The sequence below is a fragment of the Pan paniscus genome, chromosome 12, assembly GCF_029289425.2.
Source record: "Pan paniscus chromosome 12, NHGRI_mPanPan1-v2.0_pri, whole genome shotgun sequence".
NCBI lineage: Eukaryota > Metazoa > Chordata > Mammalia > Primates > Hominidae > Pan > Pan paniscus.
The window spans coordinates 115,025,837-115,043,625 of NC_073261.2; the positions used below are offsets into that span (position 1 = coordinate 115,025,837).

General features: G+C 43.8%; 1 protein-coding gene across 9 annotated transcripts in view; it reads right to left on the bottom strand.

Moving 5' to 3' along the window:
• The window catches only part of GREB1 (growth regulating estrogen receptor binding 1), a 165,141-nt gene that overhangs the window by 138,786 nt on the left and 8,566 nt on the right, over positions 1 to 17,789 (bottom strand). For 2 of the 9 annotated variants that reach the window (XM_034952624.3, XM_034952620.3), the window contains exon 1: positions 7,424 to 7,831. The exons of 6 other annotated variants lie outside the window; for them this stretch is intronic. The gene's annotated coding sequence lies outside the window, so the exon portion shown is untranslated. Of the gene's footprint in view, positions 1 to 7,423; positions 7,832 to 17,789 lie in introns of those variants that run through there. One more of the 9 variants, XM_034952627.3, reaches the window with a different exon arrangement.

The following is a 17,789-nucleotide window of genomic DNA, read 5'->3' on the forward strand; positions in this document are numbered from 1 at the left end:
GGAGAAAGAGAAAACAGTGATATATATTCACACTACCAAATACCAAAGATTAACTAAAATGAACTACATCAATAATGTGAATATGAACAATGCCATTTACAACCCAAAAAATGTAAGCAATCGAAGCAATAGATACAGATTTATGTAATAAACGTGTGAAAATCTGGGCGGAAACAAGCCATGCCACACTCATGAGAATTGTCCCTCTGGGATGAGGGAGGAGAAAAGGGGACTTCCCCTCATCGGGAACGTTTCTTTCTTTTTACTGTCTGGGGCCATGTACAACAGCCAAGCCAGGTGGGGAAATAAGATGAGAGTGATTTCTGCTAGCCCCACACAACTAGAACATTGGTCTCCTCATCCTCTGAAAGTCACTTTTACCAGGCACCTCTGCAGCAGCCTCCCTTTCTCCTTTCCAACATGAGCCATGAAGCCCCATAGCAACAACACAGCCTGGAGGTCGGATGGACTTCGTATGAATCTCAATTCCACCCCTTCCTGTCTGTGTGGCCTTGTCACTGAGGCTTTCTAAGCTCCCATTCCTCAACCATGAGACAGCAACAAAACTCACCTCCTGGACTTGTTAACACAGTTAAATGATGTAATCCTTCCACCTGTGACATCACTATATGAAGTGCTCCAGATAACATATAAAATAGATGTAGGCACATATAAAGTACTTGGTACAATATCTGAGGTCAATAAATATTTTCATCATATTTGTATATAAATAGATAATAAAGATAAAAGTTTATCTTGCTCCTTGCAAGTTAAACTGTCTTGTAGTTATTTGCTCCTTTAATAGTTTATCCAAATAAAGATAAACTATTAAAGGAGCAAATATATGAACTGAGGAAAACCCCAAATTGCACTAGTTCTGTAAACTGAAGAAATCCGGCCAGACACAGTGGCTCATGCCTGGAATCCCAGCACTTTGGGAGGCCAAGGCAGGCAGATCACTTGAGCCCAGGAGTTCAAGACCAGCCTGGGCAACATGGCGAGACCCTATTTCTACAAAAAAAAAATACAAAAATTAGCCAGGTCTGGTGGTGCATGCCTGTAGTAACAACTCCTGAGGAGGCAGAGGTGAGAGGATTGCTTGAGCCACGGAAGTCGAGGCTGCAGTGAGCTGTGACCATACCACTGCACTCCAGCCTAGGCAACAGACTGAGACCCTGTCTCAAAAAAAAAAAAAAAAAAAAAAAAAAAAAAGAGGGCCAGGCGTGGTGGTTCATGCCTGCAATCCCAGAACTTTGGGAGGCCCAGGCAGGCGGATCACCTGAGGTCAAGAGTTTGAGACCAGCCTGGCCAACATGGGGAAACGCCGTCTCTACTAATAATACAAAAATTAGCCAGGTGTGGTGGTGCATGCCTGTAATCCCAGCTACTCAGGAGGCTGAGGCAGAAGAACCGCTTGAACCCGGGAGGTGGAGGTTGCAGTGAGCCGCGATCGCACCATTGCACTCCAGCCTGGGCAACAAGAGCAAAACTCCATCTCAAAAAAAAAAAAAAACCCCAGGAAATCCAGGCTCTAATAAGTAAGAAATCAGTTCAGTACAAACATAAATAAAAAGGGAACTCTGAGTACGATACTCGAAAATTAACAAAACATAGCAAGGACTTTGCAGGAAGTAGGCACTTCACACGTGTTTGAGGTTGGTCACATCTTGAAATTATCTTCCTAAAAGATACAAAACAGCATATAAAAACAGCACCTTGGCCAGGTGCAGTGGCTCATGTCTGTAATACCAGCACTTTAGGAGGCCAAGGCAGGTGTATCACCTGAGGTCAGGAGTTCGAGACCAGCCTGGCCAACAAAGTGAAACCCCGTCTCTACTAAAAATACAAAAATTAGCCGGGCATGGTGGCACGTGCCTGTAGTCCCAGCTGTTTGGGAGGCTGAGGCAGGACAATCGCTTGAACCTGGGAGGCAGAGGTTGCAGTGAGCCAAGATCGCACCACTGCACTCCAGCCTGGGCAACAGAGAGAGATTCCATCTCAAAAAAAAGCAGCACCTTCTGTCTTTTAATGAGCTGGGTCATGGTAACTCGGAGATCAGCAGCAAATGTGTCTAAAACATTTCAGGATCAAGAATCCCACCTGCCCTCTCAGGCCCACCCTTCTGCCTCTCGGCTCCCCACCACCACTGCTTCAATGTACTCAAAATACCTATGACATGACATTGATAAATGCAAAGTCAGTAGGGAACACAGCTGATTAAAGAGTGTCCCTCCAGGAAAAAAAACTGAATGTGTTCACTGGCCAAAGCTGCAGTACTCAGTTCAGGTCCCATGGGTGCCCAGATGATGGATCCCTGATTCCTACCCTCAAGGGACTGGGCAGTAGAGGAAAGACAGAGCTTGTCACTACCTCATGTAAGACCCTGAGAAGGGACCCTGGCTCTGTACCACATTAAAGTCACATGATAGCTTGAACTGGGGAGTGAAATGGTGTCTCCTGAACTGCTAACCTTTCTCATATCTCATTTAACCCAACTGCAGTTTGCCTGTCACTCTCTCCACTTTCTGTTTCGTTTCTTCTGCCATTCCTCTTACTCTGACTTGCTCTCACAGAAATGCCGCAGTTGGTTGGGAATCTTACCATTCCCTGCTGTCAATATGTAAAGTCCCCATTATTTGCTTATGAAAACTGAGTAAAGCTCTGTGGTTCCGCTTTCCCAACTGCTGAAACCATCTTCCCTAGTAAGTAACAGTCCGTTACTTGAAGGATACATTTAAGCCTTTCCTGTAAATCAAGTAGGTAATTTTATTTGCAACATTTTTGTTGCTGCAATAAGAATACTTTACTAATTGGGGCCAGCCCAATGGCTCATGCGTGTAATCCCAGCTGGGATGCCAAGGCGAGTGGATCACTTGAGGTCAGGAGTTCGAGACCAGCCTAGCCAACATGGTGAAACCCTGTCTCTATTAAAAATCAAAAAAAAAAAAAAAAGTGGCCAGGCACAGTGGCTTACACCGGTAATCCCAGCACTTTGGGAGTCCAAGGCGAGCAGATCACCTGAGGTCACGAGTTCAATAGCCTGGCCAACATGGTGAAACCCCATCTCTACTAAAAATATAAAAATTAGCCAGGCGTAGTGGCACACGCCTGTAATCCCAGCTACTCAGGAGGCTGAGGCAGGAGAATCACTTGAACTCGGGAGGTGGAGGTTGCAGTAAGCCGAGATCACACCACTGCACTCCAGCCTGGGCAACAGAGTGAGACTCCGTCTCAAATAAATAAATAAATAAATAAAAGTTTTAAAAAACTAGCCAGGCATGGTGGTGCATGCCTGTAATCCCAGCTACTCAGGAGGCTGAGGCAGGAGAATCACTTGAACCCGGGAGGCAGAGGTTGCAGTGAACTGAGATGATACCGCTGCATTCCAGCCTGGGTGACAGAGTGAGACTCCGCCTCAAAAAAAAAAAGTATACTTTACTAATCAGAAAGGGCAACAATACCATTTCAATTTTTTTAAAGCAACAATTCTATAATATAAAGAAATTATGTAAAAGGATATCTGATATCTGCAGATACTAAAATTTGAGTAGTAGAATGCTTACAGTAATGACATGGATACAGGTTCCTAGCAGATCCACAGCAAAGTTATATGTACAATATGATAGCCTTTTTTGTAAAATGTGCATATCTACATTAAAAGGATATGAAGAATCTCCCAAAATGCTAACAACAGTCATGTCCAGGTAGAGGAATTTGTTTTTGTTTTGTATTCTTCCATGCTTTATAAGTTTTCTGCAATTAACACATGTAATTTTTGAGATGTGAAGAAAGTGATTTTTAATTACTTTCATCAGATAAATAAATCAACAAATTTTCCTCAGAACAAAAGAGACTGATGTAAGTAGCTAATGCAAATATTATTGATCTGCTCTTGCCTGAAATTAACAGCACAGTAGAAGCTAAGCTCAGGGCTCTATTCCCCATGGAGAGAGACCCCTTACACAGTCAGGGCAAAGGACATGGCCAGATAACAGTGTTTAGACATGTCTTTGATGTTTTCAGCCTTCATCCTGAACGGCTGACCAGCGGAAACAAAAGATCATTCTCGTAGCACTGGCTGCAGCCGGCCTGTGTGTGCCCACCCCTTGCTGTTGCTGTTTCCCAGGCTGACCCCTGCACCCACACACAAAGACCTCATTTGCAGCATGGTTAGCAGCGTCAAACATTCTCTCCAGATTCAGCCATTGAAAAGACATTTCCTTTTTTCCAAACCAGCTTTGTGTCTTCATGACCCAACTGGAGTAAGAATGGAGTTTTGGAATGAAATAAACAAAAAAGACAATCTGCCTTCCACAATTAATAATAATTCTGTGTTTATGGGGATTGCAGATACATGTTGCTTATCTGTGCTTTTTATGTTCCACCCCCCCGCCACCAGGAACATGTTTGTGTAATTAAGCATTTTAAAATCATAACCATTTTTTAAAATGAAAACCCACACTTCCAAAATAGCACTTGAGTTCCACATGTTCTCTGCATAGGTTTTTAAGCAGCCAGCAGCTGCACGCCACATTTGGGGCTGGGAGAGATGTCACAGGGGCTGACAACTGAAATCAGTCAGCAGTTTCGGTGAGTCTGCAGCTGACAGAGGAGACAAAATGGGCACCCAGCCCAGTCATGCCCGTGCCTACCACAAGGTCAGCTCCACCCGTGGGTCAGTGTGCCCCAGATCAGCCCAGGACGCCAAGTGTCACCACCCTCTCCCCAGGCAGGCAGGCTGCCCAGCTGCCCAGCAGCAAAACTGCATAGGAACTCAGACTCCCATCACCTGGCCAGCTTGGCTGTCCCCTGACCCACGTCCCCACCTCACTGCCCCCCAGTTCTGACTCACGGTGTCCCGAAGCTGAACACTCTTTGTGGTCCTCTTGAAGCCTAGAATTAGCTATGTGAACATCGGTGAATATCATAATTTATTATGCAAACTTTAGGTACTGTTGTGTCCCTATATATTTGACATGGTAATAAAAAGCAGGAATTCTTAAAATCTTAAAATAAATAAATGCAAAGGCAATCCATTGTAGGAGAGACAGCTTTTTCAATAAATGGTGCTGGAACAACTGGGTATCTACAGGCAAAGAAATGAACCTTGACCTAAACCTTTTACAAAACCTAAACCTTTTACAAAAATTAACTCATAAAGGATCACAGACCTACACATAAAACATAAAACTATAACACTTCTGGAAAAAACAAATTTTTTATGATCTAGGCCTAAAGAGTTTTAAAATTTGACATCAAAAGTACAATCCATAAAATAAAAAGTGGATACATTGGACTTCATAAAAATTAAAATGTTTTGCTCTGCCAGGAGGTCGAGGCTGCAGTGAGCCGTGTTCATGACACTGCATTCCAGCCTGGGTGACACAGTGAGACTCTGTCTTTAAAAAAAAAAAAAAAAAAAAAAAAAGTTTTGCTCTGCAAAAGACCCTGTTAAGAGGATGAAAAGACAAACTAAAGAATGGAAGAAAATGTTTGCAAACCACATATACAACAAAGGACTAGTACTTAGAATATATATATTTTAAAACTTTCAACACTCAATAGTATAACAAAGCAAAAGAAGTCAATTAGAAAATGGGCGAAAGACATGAAGAGATGTTTTACTGAAGAGGATATACAGATGGCGAATAAGTCATGAAAAGATGTTCAGTGTCATTACTCAATAGGAAAATACAAATTAAAACCACAATATGACATCACTATGCATCTATCATAACAGCTAAAATAAAAAACAGTGACACCATCAAATGCTGGCAAGGACAAAGAGAAGCTGGATCCTCACACATTGCTGGTGGGAGTGTGAAATGGTACAGTCACTTTGGAAAACTCTTTTATAGTTTCTTACAAAATTAAATATACAACTAAAATAAGACCCAGCAATTGCACTCTTGGATATTTATCCCATAGAAATTACAACATATGTTTACACAAAAACCTGTACACAAGTGTTCATATTAGCTTTATTCATAAGAGCCAAAAACTGGAAACAACTCAGATATCCTTCAACAAGTTCATGGTTCAACAGACTGTGGTCCATCAATATCATGAAAGACAATTCAGCAATAAAAAGGAATGAACCACTGATACTTAAAACAACGTCGATGAAGTTCCAGAGAATTACAATGAGTAGGAAAAAAGAAAAGTCAACCTCAAAAGGTCACATACTATATAATTCCATCTATATGATATTTTTGAATTGACAAAATTATAGAGATAGAGAACAGATCACCAATTGCCAGGGGTGGGAAAGAGAATTAACCATAGCTATAAAAGGGCAGTACAGGCCAGGCGTGGTGGCTCACATCTGTAATCCCAGTGCTTTGGGAGGCGAAGGCAGGAGGATCACTTGAGGCCAGGAGTTCAAGACCAGCCTGGGCAACAAAGTGAGAGCCCATCTCTACCAAAATAATGTTTTTAATTAGCCAGGCATGACAGTTCGAGGCTATAATTCACGCCACTGAATTTCAGCCTGGGCAACACAATGAGACCCCAACTCAAAAAAATAAAAAATAAATAAAAGAGCAACATGAGGGGTCTTTAGCAGGGTGGAACTATTCTGTATCTTGACTGTATCAATGTTGCCATAGTGTATGATAGTTTTGCAAAATGTTATCATTGGGAGAAACTGAGTATAGGGTACATGAGACCTCTGTATTATTTCTTATGAGTGCATGTAAATATACCATTATCTCGAAATAAAAATTTGAATTAAAATTTAATAAATACTATAGATCAGCATTTTAACAATATTCTTCTTGCTAGCAGCTTGCCAGAACGCTGCGCGACCTGAGAAGCAGAGCGTCCTTTCATCCAGACCTCCCCCTTGTTCGTCAGACATGTGGCGGGGGGCGGGCGGGGTGGGGAAGATAAGTCGCTGCTGCTTGCCATTGTCTCCTGTGTGAGAAATCTCTCTGGGTATTAGAAACCTTTATACAATATTAATGGGGATTAGAAGGGAGCATCCAAGGGCCAGGTCAGAGCCAGTCCTTTTCACTCATGTAAATGACCTGAGACAAATATAAACCGAGAGGGTTCACATCCTAACAAGGCATTTTTGTTCCCATCCATGGTGATCGAATCATTGAAAGAAGACCCTGCTGGTGACCCCAGCCCAAATCTGAAAGGCATTTGCATCCCTGTGAGCTGGGATCAGCGCACAGTGGCCGGTGCCTGATCTCCACAGAGCGAGCACAGGAGGTCGACTTTCTGGGAGGAAGTAAAGACGCTGACGCATCTGCTAGACTCAAGGACAGTCCCAGCAGCACCTCCACTGCTGCGGAGAGGGAGGAAGCGCCACGGATAAGGAGAGCCAGCTTCACAGTCAGGCACAGCCTCAAACCCCAGCCGTGCCGCTTTTTGGAGCTGTGACCTCCTTACCCTCTCCCAGTCCGGTTATCCTCACCTGGAAAACGGGGTTGCCGTTACGTCCGTCCCAAGGCTGCTGCAAAGACAGAAGAGGAGCGCCACGCACAGACTCACGGAGGAGCTCAGTGACGCTGGGCCCTTCCTTCCCCCACTCATCCGAGTTCCGCAACACCGAAAATCCCGTTCACTCAAAAAAAAAAAAAGGGTGGGGGGGGCTTATCCTAACCAAGATTCAACGGACTAGTATAGGCGGAGGCTAGGCGCTCGGACCCGGGCCCAAACTGTGTGTGTCCAAACTCTGTTTCGGCCATCTCCCAGGTGTGTGGCCTCAGACAAGCTACTTAACATCTGTGTGCCTGTTTCCCACTCTGCAAAACGAGGATAATAAAAATCCCATCTACCTCGTAAGGTTGTCATGAGGATTGAGTGAGTTACACGTGAAGTGCTTGGAACAGTGCATGACCCCAACTTATTTTTTTTTAATGCATCCTTTTAGGTAACAGTTTGGTTAGAAGAAATAAGAAAACTTCCTTGAGGCCATTTTTTTCTAAATTTTGTGGAAAAACAATTATGTTGTATGAAAAAAATACCGAATGAAATTGCCAACATGCTGCAATTTTCACCTACAAAAATGGCAGGTTCGTTTAGTCCCACCCAGTTAGTAAATTTCTGAGCCTCAGTTTACACATCTGTAGAATGTGTATCCTAGTCCTTACATTCTGAGGCTACGGTGAAGCTTAGTGCTAATGTAAAATGTTGGCACAAAGTAGGGACTTAGTGAATGACAGCAGCTGGTGGTGTAAAACCACTAGTCTTCTTCCCGGTGAGATGCTCAACATGGCTCAGGAGCAATATGGCTATAGAAAGAGGCATGGAGATAAGCAGACGATGTAACAGGCCTGATTCCCCAGGAAGACCAATCAATGTCACCGGGGGCAGGGGCAAGCGGGGGAGACCCTCCTCCCAAAACGTCACAGAATGACACAGAGCAACCACCATGGGAACAGAGCAGGAGGTGTGGACAGCCATAAAAACTGAACACCACCAACGGTGAGCACCTCTGAGGCCAGGCCCCAGAGACAGGTCATGGGTGATGATGACACTAATAATAAGAGTCATAACAAGTTGGGGGCTCTTTTCATGTATGAGGCAATGGTCTAAGCACCTGCTGTGTAAACTCGCTGGATTTTGGCAGCCACCCCATGGGTGTTGATTATTATTGACCCCATCTTACAAATAAAGAAACAGATCTAGAGAACATTAAGTAGCCTGCCCAAGTGTCACTGAGCTTGGATTTGACCCCGAGTCTATAGGGCTCCAGGTGACCAGCTCTTAACTACACACCCATTAGCTTAACCACTCAGATCACTCCCATTAAAAAAGGTGTAGGATTATCATCATTGAAAGACAGGGCCAAATAAGGAAACCAGAAGTCAGCAGCTGCATCAGGAATGGACTCCGGATTTCTAGACCGAAGTTCCCCTCCATCAGTCTCTTACGAGAACAACTCTAGAGCAGTGTCCACAGCAATGCTTCTCAACTGTCAGCATCCATAAGATGCACCTGGATGGCACTGGGCACCCCTATCAGGGACTCTCATTCAGAGGGTCTGGGGGCCCAAGAATGAACATTTCCATTGATTTCCCAGGTGATGCTGCCACAGCCCATCTATAAACCACACTAGAGGATCCAGCGGGTGTCTGATAACTCCAAAATTTCATGAGTCTCTGTGGTGACAAGTCAGGGAAGACGGCTTCAGTGTTGGGGGCACCCCCGGATCAGACTGCCCCTGTAGCCCATCTTCTCACCCTGGCTCTGTCCAGCCTCTCTCCCACTTTGGAGTAAGACAAAAATGGGTTCCCTACCATCTGCTGGCCGTGCAACCCTGGGCAAGTCCTTAGGCTTTCCTGCACCTCCGTTTCCCCATCTTTACAATGGGTACCACACTCCGGCTTACCACATAAGGAGCGGTCAAGGAGACTGTGTAAGGTACCTGGACTCGGGAAAAGGTCAGCAACTGTTCATTTCTTCTTTCATCTTTTCTCCATCAGATTCATTTCTCCTAAGCCCCCAAACACACCAGCTCAAATTCTACCCTCTCTAAACCGGTCTCATGTCTGTAGCCATTTGTAAGGATAACAGCAATACCTTACATCTCTGGAGTTTATAAATTGCCCCCAGAGGTCAGAGTTTGCAGCTTGTACCTCATGTGCCTCTTACCATGCCTGGCACAGAGCAAACATTCAATAAGGACTTACTGGTCAAAAGAACTGACTAAAGCTGCTCTCTAAAATTTTGGGGAAAAAAATGCAACCTTCAAAAACATAAGCTTGCATTAATACTGGCTCAGTATAACATACTGTATAAGGAAACCAATTTTACATAGGCTAACTCAGGGGTCCCCAGTCCCCGGGCCACAGACTGGTACTGGTCCGTGGCCTGTTAGGAAGCAGGCCAAACAGCAGGAGGTGAGCGGTGGGCAAGAGAAGTTTCATCTATATTTACAGTCGAGCGAAGTTTCATCTGTATTTACAGTCGAGCGAAGTTTCATCTGTATTTACAGTCGAGCGAAGTTTCATCTGTATTTACAGTCGAGCGAAGTTTCATCTGTATTTACAGTCGAGCGAAGTTTCATCTGTATTTACAGTCGAGCGAAGTTTCATCTGTATTTACAGTCGAGCGAAGTTTCATCTGTATTTACAGTCGAGCGAAGTTTCATCTGTATTTACAGTCGAGCGAAGTTTCATCTGTATTTACAGTCGAGCGAAGTTTCATCTGTATTTACAGTCAAGCGAAGTTTCATCTGTATTTACAGTCGCTCCCCATTGCTGTCATTACCACCTGAGCTCCACCTCCTGTCAGATCAGTGGCAGCATCAGATTCTCATAGGAGCTCGAACCCTATTGTGAACTGCACCCACAAGGGATCCAGGTTGCACGCTCCTTATGAGAATCTAATACCTGATGATCTGAGGTGGAATAGTTTCACCCTCCCCCACACCCTGTCTGTGGAAAAATTGTCTTCCATGAAACTGGACCCTGGTGCCAAAAAGGTTGGGGGCTGCTGGGCTAATTGATAGAAACAAGGTTCAAGTCCTATGGCATACAGTACATACCTCATTTCCCTTCATGTCGCAGTTTCCACAAGCCTATGGACAACATGAAGTGGAGGCTTATTGTTTAACCAAGTTGAAAATCATATAGTTGGGATGCTACTCAAGGTGTCTTCATTGATAGGTTTGTACGATCAATCATCTTGGGACAATTGCTCAAGGCCAGCAGCTGCCATCAGCCCTTTCTGGGACTTGGGCTCTGCTTCCTGACAGGATATCTCCAGCTGCTGAGCCTCGGCTCCCATTGTTTAAGCCTAGTCTTGCTGGTTTGCATTACTCCTGTCTGGTCTCTGCTCCAGCTGTGACCAGCCCCCAGCAGATAAGGAGCCATGTTCCTAGGGCACACCCTCTGTGGGTACTGCCTGGCACAACTGCCTTGGAGACTCTTGCTGGCCCCACAGGCACTAGGGGTCACCTTCTCATTGCAGTTCCCTCCCCAGGAGGCCTCCAGTGTGAGTCTCAAGGGGACTGCCCTAGGGCACAGTCCAGATGAAAGACTGTTTTCCTCAAAACAAACTCTTACCCTTTTCTCTTCCCTTACATTGATTCTGACAAACTTGATTCCCACTGTCCCCACCCCCATTCATGCACTCACAGGCCCCAGTCAGTGGGAACTCAGCTCAGGGGGCACCCAGGTCAGGGTCTCACAGAAACCCACCCCTCATCCCAAAGTTCTCACAGCAGGGAATGAGCCTCTGCCATGCAAAGCCGGCTCCAGATCACAGACTGTGATAACACAGCTGGGCTCCCAATTTATTGTCCTCCTTTTGCGGAAATTCTGTACACATGGCCAGGAGTACAGCCGACTCAGTCTTCAATGGCTGACCAAGAAACAAACCAACCAACAAGCATTTCTTGATAGAGCACACTGAGGGTTTGGAGAAGAAAGAATGAGGGATGTTTTTGTCCTAACTTAAGACTTAGCCAAATGTGGCATGGTTGCTTCTAGCAAGTGGGGTGGGCATGAGGGAAGAGCCCACTCAGGCCTGGCGTGTCCATGACGATGCTCCAGTGCTAGGTGAACAATCCCAGAGTAAAGTGCCACGTTAAATGACCATGGAAACGATGCATGGTAGCCAGGCAGGGAGTCAACCAGACGGCTGGAAGAGCCATGGGGAATCCAGGGAAGAGGACCGTGAAATCAATAGCACCAAGGGCATCTGTCCCAAGAAGTGGGAACTAGTCACCGAGTCAGGGTGCAGTCACTGAAAGAGGTTGGAACAGAGATGGCCAGGCCTCACATACATAGTGGATTAGAGCACTAAACTAATCGGTAGAAGGGTAATTAGCAGAACTGGGCACAGAGAACCAAGCATTAGAACAAGGCAGAAACCGGGCATCCAAATATGTCAATGAGCTCTTGGTGAAGAGGAGAAACTGAAGAAAACTGGCTGCTGGGCCTGGAACTAGAAGGTTAAGCCACTTATGGCCTCCAGCCTCACTCCTGGGAACCAGACAGGGAGGCTGCTAATGTTTACTTAAGACCTACCACATGCCAAGAACACTTTTCATGAACAAAATATTCAATCTTACGAAAATTCTGGGAAATTATTATTGTCATTATCAGATGATTAAATGGAGGTATAAGAAGGTGGAATAGCTCTTCCAAGTCTCAGCTAGAGACAAAACATGCTTCTAATCCTCTCTGATTTCAGTCATATCATATTACATTCTGAGCCCAAAGGTAAGAATTAAGTCATTGGCCCTACTCTCAGACTTAATTCTAAAAACCTTTAGTAAGCTTTTTAGTGATTTAGCCCATTTCTTTAGCTTTAACTCAGCCTTCTAATAAGTCATTCTTCTGATAACATTGTCAGGATTTGGACATTTTACCAAAGAAGCTGTATTAAAAGAAATAAAACAAAACTTGAACACACTAATATGCAGATATCATTTTAAGATTTCTAAATCATGAAAACAGTAGATACAGAAATTTATGCCATGCCAAGGAAATTATTAAGACAGTGCTGTACTGATCCATTTATTCGTAATGTTTAGAATATAATGTAAGTAGGAAAAATGCAAACCTATAAAAACAATGGATCTAAACCACAGAAAATCCACACCACAGCAAATCAGAGCCCCAGTGAGAGACCTCTCCACCCACTAGAATGGGTATCGCCAAAAGACCAACAGTAACAGCTGTGCACAAGGACGTGGAGAAACTGGAACCCCCATACAAGGAACCCCTATACAGTGCTGGTAGACACGTAAAATGGTGAAGCTAATTTGGAAATCAGCTTGGCAGTTCCTCCAAAAGTTAACTTAGAGTTCCCATAGGACCCAGCAATTCTACTCCTAAAGTACGTACCCAAGAGAATTAAAGACACATTTCCAAGGCCGGGTGTGGTGGCTCACCCCTGTAATCCCAACACTTTGGGAGGCCAAGGCGGGCAGATCACCTGAGGTCAGGAGTTCAAGACCAGCCTGGCCAACATGGCAAAACCCTGTCTGTACTAAAAATACAAAAATTAGCCGGGCGTGGTGCTGCGCGCCTGTAATCCCAGCTACTCAGGAGGCTGAGAGAGGAGAATCACTTGAACCTTGGAGGCAGAGGTTGCAGTGAGCTGAGATGGCACCACTGCACTCCAGCCTGGGCAACAGAGTGAGACTCTGTCTCAAAAAAGAAAAAGACAAACACATTTCCATACCAAAAATTTGTTTATGAAGATTCCTACAAGCATCATTCATAATAGCCAAAAAGTGAAATAACCCAAACATCCATCAGACTGATGAATGGATAATAAAATGTGGTATATCCATACAATGGAATATTATTCAGCCATATAAAGAAACGAAGTTCTGATACATGCTACAACACGGGTGAACCTTGAAAACACATGCCGAGTAAAAGAAGTTCGACACAAAAGTCCACATATTACATGGTTCCATTTACATGAAATATCCACAATAGGCAAATCTGCCATAGAGGCAAAAGGCAGAGTCGTGGTGGTCAGGGACTGGGAGAAGAGGATGCAGGCAGTGACTGTAACGGGTCTGGGGCTTCTTTCTGGAGTGACGAAAATGTTCTGGAATTAGATCGTGGTGACAGTTGCACAACTCTGAATATATTTAAAAGCACTGAATTGTATTCTCTAAAAAGGTAACTTTTGTAGCACATAAACTGTAAAATTGTATTATAATTATATATATAATATAACATATATAATTGTAATATAATATAGAGTATATAATTGTAATACAATTACAATATTATTTGTTATATATCTAGTAATATAATACATATATATTATGTTATTGTACTACAATTATAATATATAATAATATGGTTCTGACATTCAGATACTACTCAGCCTTAACAAGCCACTTCTGAGCCTGTTCCTCACCTATAAAATGGGAACGATAATAACAACTTTGCTGAGTTGTAAAGAGAGTGGGAATTCACCTAAAATACTTTTACATGGTAGATTGTCAAGAAGTGGTGGCTATAATAGTAATAATTATTCAACTAACTCTTGAGTCTGCAAGGCCATGGAATGAAAGACATGTAAGTCAATGAACTACTCTTACACGCATGAGTCCCTTATTTTATTCTTCTCTTTTCTTGCCTCCATAGTTCTCTGCCGGAGTCTAAGACATTGCTAAGCACATAATACAATACTGTTATTTGAGAAATATGAAACTAAATGATCTTTTGTCTCAATGATCTTTTGTCTCCTACATTTGGGGGCAAGACTTCAAAGTAGCATTCTTTATTTATTTTTTTTTCCCCCAAGACGGAGTCTGGCTCTCTCACCCCGGTCAGAGGGCAGTGGTGTGATCTTGGCTCACTGCAACCTCCATCCCCGGGGTTTAAGCAATTCTGCTGCCTCAGCCTCCCAAGTAGCTGGGATTACAGGCGTGTGCCACCACGCCCGGCTAATTTTTGTGGCTAATTTTTGTATTTTTAGTAGAGACGGGGTTTCACCAGGTTGGCCAGGCTGGTCTGCGAACCCCTGACCTTGTGATCTGATCACCTCCTAAAGTGCTGGGATTACAGGTGTGAGCCACTGTGCCCGGCCGGCCCAAAGTAGAATTCTTAATTGTTCTCTAATTGTTCCTACCAGTATGAGGCTTGGCATTCTATCCAGAGTTTCGTAAGTTCCCTAAAGAACAAAAGCTCATTTATTCATCAGGTATTTACTGAGTACCTCCTATGGGCCAGCCATTGTACTGAGTGCTGGGATACAAGGGTGACCAAAAGTGATCTAATCGCCTATGTTGCATACTGGGAGGAGACAATATATCAGACAAATAAATATGTCACTGCAAATGCGGTGTGTCATATAAAGGGCTTCTCAATCTTTTTTTTTTTTTTTTTTAATGAAAACTGCCTACATATGCCCCAGTTCAGATAGATTTTATCTGGTAATTCCTTTCCCAAATCTTTTTTTTTTTTTTTTTTGAGACGGAGTTTCACTCTTGTTGCCCAGGCTGGAGTGCAATGGCACAGGCTCGGCTCACTGCAACCTCCACGTCCCAGATTCAAGCCACTCTCCTGCCTCAGCCTCCCAAGGAGCTGGGATTACAGGCGCCCACCACTACACTCAGCTAATTTTTTCATTTTTAATAGAGACAGAGTTTCACCATGTTGGCCAGGCTGGTCTCAAACTGCTGACCTCAGATGATCCACCCACATCGGCCTCCCAAAGTGCTGGGATTACAGGCATGAGCCACTGCGCCCGGCCTCTTTCCCAAATCTTTATGAATCACTTTAACTTTCAGTCAGAGTTCCTGATCAACAAAAGATCTCACTGTCCTTCCACAGCCAGTATCATTCTGCACAGAGGGAAGAAGCTAACCTTCGGTTGACTTACGGAGCTGCAAGCAAGTAAATGCGCACTTTCCAGGAGGTTTCGTCTCCGTTGTTTTTATTTTAAGAGCTTACAGACTCCTCGGCCACCTTCATGGATTCATGGTTCTCAAGGCTGACCACCCAACAGAGACCCCTGGAGGGGCTCGTTAAACCACAGACTGCTGGTCACCACCCCCCGAGTTTCCGAGCTGGTCTAAGGAGGGGCCAGAGAATCTGTATTTTGTACAAGTTCCCTGACAACACTGATGCTGGTCCAGGTACTAGAATTTGAGAACCACCACAGTAGACAGGCAGAGCATACGCTTCAGTAAAGTCAACGTCAAAGGAAGCTTTTAGGTTACCCAAGCCAACGTCCTCAAGGAGCAGATGAGAACCTGAGCCCCCAGAGGAGAACCACCTCTGTCGAGGTCAAAACTAAATAAGTATGGTAGGTCCGTAACTCCCAGGTCACCAGTTTTCCTGTGCCACAACCTCCCAGCCAGTCCACCGCCTTTTGTTGAGCCCCAGAAGACATTCCCTTCTCATTGGATTCTGATGTAAACTCGTGGTCAAAAACACCAGGGGCATGAAATGATATCATGTCTTGGATTTACTTTAAAGTGATCCAAAACGGTTGTGGTGTGGGGAGGGAGGAAACACAAGAAACAAAATTGACAAAATCTTGACAACTGCTGAAGCTGAATGATGAACACAGAGGCTCACAATCATTCTATTTTTGCACATGTTTTAGACATGTTTGAAATTTTCCATAATCAAAAAGAAGTTATCGGAATCAGTTGGATCAAGATTTGTCATTGCACATTTCTGAAGGGCTCAGTCTCTCACACTACCCCTAAAATATACCCTCTCCCTCAGGAAAACAGTGTGTTTTGAACATCTATGGCTTGCCAAGCCTTGGCTGGGGACTCAAGGGATGCAGACAAAATTAAGACATAAATATCTGTTCCTAAGAAGCCCATAACATGATGGCATAAATAAAAAGCAAGCGTTGTCCTACGGGGTTGAACAGTGGCATCAGAGACAATTAAGAGTCAGCTAGATTATACCCACTGAGATCAAGAGGACTGAGGCAAGGCTTCATCTCTTTTCATTTCGTGTCCCTGAAATTCAATATGTTTGTCACTTCCTAAGAGCAGTCAAGTTTGAGAAATGTGTACTACCATCAATCAATGACGTTTTACCAAATTAGAACATTAAAAGTACAAATGATAGGCAAAGCTCAAGCATCCACTAGCGAAATACTGAAATGACAATTTATCAACACAATAGACCATGAAATTGTTATTTAAAATAATAATGTCAAAGAAATATTGATATTGAAATAAGCAATGCCCATAATATATTACATTAAAATGAGATATAAAATTATATCATCTAATATAATTTTAACTAACTTTTAGAAGCATATAGAATTTCATTTTTATAACAGGAAAAAATAGACCAAAGTGTTCAGAGTAACTATATCTAAATCATAGATTTCTGTGGTTGTTTTTTTGTTTGTTTATTTTTCCGAGATGGAGTTTCGATCTCGTTGCCCAGGCTGGAGTACAATGGCGTGATCTCAGCTCACTGTAACCTCCACTTCCCGGGTTCAAGCAATTGTCCCGCCTCAGCCTCCCAAGTAGCTGGAATTACAGGCACACAGCACCACGCCTGGCTAATTTTTGTATTTTCAGTAGAGACGGGGTTTCACCACATTAGCCAGGCTAGTCTCGAACTCCTGACCTCAGGTGACCCACCCACCTCAGCCTCCCAAAGTGCTGGGATTATAGGCGTTGGGACTATAGGCATCAGCTACCACACCTGGCTGTTTTTTGTTTTTCTTTAACTCTTCTGTATTTTCTTAAATTTTACGTCACAAATATATATTACTTCTATGAGAGCCTTCCCCTGCCTTTTTAGTGCAATTAGCTTTAAAGTACTACAATTAGGCTGGGCAAGGTTGCCTATAATCCCAGTGCTCTAGGAGAGTGAGACAGGAGGATTACTTGAGGTCAGGACTTTAAGACCAGCCTGGGCAACATAGTGAGACCTCACCTCTACAAAAATTACAATTAAAACTAATTTTTTTTAAAAAGTACTACAATATATGTGTATGTCCAGAAACTGAACCAATAGATTCCAAGACTCTCCATTAAGGCAGTGTAAGAGCTGAGAGGGTTAACTGCCTGGAGTCATTATGAAGGAACTACAGGTCACCCTGGATGCTCTGGAATAGCTAGCCCAGAGTTCTATGAACTGCCCAAAGTCATCCCTAATGGTTAGTTGCCCCCTCGAAAGCCCTAACTGCTTCCTTTCCAAGTCTGGAACAGAGAATGCTAAAAGGAGAAAGGTGAGATTATTGAAAGCAAGTTCCTGTCACCAGCCCATCCCACAGCCTTTCCTTTAAATGTCCTGGTCACTCTCAATCCTGATTATGGTGCCTGGGCATGGGTAGCATGCAGGGGGCTTGACCTCTCTCTTTATGTTACACTT